Below are 1,530 nucleotides of genomic sequence, written 5' to 3' on the forward strand. Positions count from 1 at the left end.
TTCTTGCACTTCCAACAGTTGGAAATAGCTGGGAGGAAATTACTGGACATGTAACAAGGAAATCTGTTTTCTTCAGGAAAGGTGGAAAGGTGATGTGCTGTTGTCTTTGTGTTGAGTTACTCTGCAGTGTCTGTAATGAGTACATGATAAGATGTAAGCATTGAACTGCTCCCTTGTTACAGACCCATCTTTATGGCTCAATGTTGAGAAAAGAATGGAAATATTTGGCCTGGATGATATGAGGAGAAAGAGTTTTTTGTGACAGGTGCAGTAGCTCATGATGCACTGTCATCTCGATATGGCTTGTTCCCTGTTCTCTTCAAGAATAAACTCATAGGAGCCCTTTTAAACTGGAGCCTTTGTATTGCTTTTGCCTTTTTGCTTTTTTGCCTTTGTATTGGTTTAATGGGAAAGGTTTAAACTATGTAGCTACAATAGGTTATACAATATGAAATTGTTCTCCAGTACACCTTGAAAGAGCAGAACAATCAAGCCATGGGAGGCCTCTTCATTCTTACTGAGATGGAAAATGGTGAAGTTTAGCCCAGCAAGTCTGGTGCTGGGTAACTGGAACAGGTGGCGGAAAGCACAACAGTTAGAGCTCATGGAGACAGGCAGCACACTGTAAAAATACTGTCTGTAACCCAGCTGTGGGACTGACATGAAGCTCACTCTTCTCCCTGTAGACTTGCATTCCCTTCAGAGAGCAGCAGGCCAGCCAAGACACACGTAGTGTAGGTGAGCTGAGCTGAGCTGAGCTGAGCTGAGCTGAGCTGAGCCGGGACTTCTCGCCCGTGTTGTAAAAGGGAGGATTTGGCTCCAGCCCTCGGCTGCATTGCAGCGGTGAGTCGGGCTGGTTGCTGGGTAAGCACAGAGATCCACCCTTGGAGACCAGAACGCTGTGGGGCCCTCGGGCCCTCATTAATACGAGGGGTGGGACCGTGCCTGTCTTGCCCAACTCCTGTGTCAATATAATGCAAAGCAGTAAAATGAGGCAGGTAGCTTGAGTTTTCCAGAAGGTTCACCTTTAATTTGGGAAAAGTTCCATCGTTATCACCTTACAGCGGTGCCTGCGCAGGGAAGGGACCTCGGGGCCGCGCTGAGCAACTTTCAGTCCTCACACTGCCGCAAGGGAGCGGGAAGAAAAACAGCCCAGTTAACATGAAGTCTGTTTTCTGACTCTTCAAATCAACTGAGTTTTAGTTTTGCAACAGAGAACTGAAATGCGTGTCACGCTTTGCCGGATTTGCAGCCCCGGCTCCCGGAGGCGCACACGTGGCAGCTCCGCCGTCGCGGTGCCGCTTCAGCTCCGGGCGGGTCGGATGGAACTGGTGCCAGCGCGGCGCCTTGCGTAGTGAAAGAGGGCGCCGAAGGAAGTGCTAGCATGGCGGTAGCGTGGCCGAGCGGTCTAAGGCGCTGGATTAAGGCTCCAGTCTCTTCGGGGGCGTGGGTTCGAATCCCACCGCTGCCAGTAGTTCTTTTGCTCTTTTGCTCTGCCGTTGCTGCAGCGCCCCCTGGCGGCCGCGCTCC

At 50.9% G+C, this 1,530-nt stretch overlaps 1 non-coding gene across 1 annotated transcript; it reads left to right on the forward strand.

The window, feature by feature from the left end:
* The first annotated feature begins 1,389 nt into the window (after positions 1-1,389).
* Positions 1,390-1,471, forward strand: TRNAL-AAG (transfer RNA leucine (anticodon AAG)). The gene has a single exon. It is a non-coding gene; the product is annotated as a tRNA-Leu (tRNA).
* Positions 1,472-1,530: the final 59 nt, after the last annotated feature.

Source organism: Meleagris gallopavo, chromosome 16, assembly GCF_905368555.1.
Source record: "Meleagris gallopavo chromosome 16, MGAL_WU_HG_1.1, whole genome shotgun sequence".
In the NCBI taxonomy this organism is placed as follows: domain Eukaryota; kingdom Metazoa; phylum Chordata; class Aves; order Galliformes; family Phasianidae; genus Meleagris; species Meleagris gallopavo.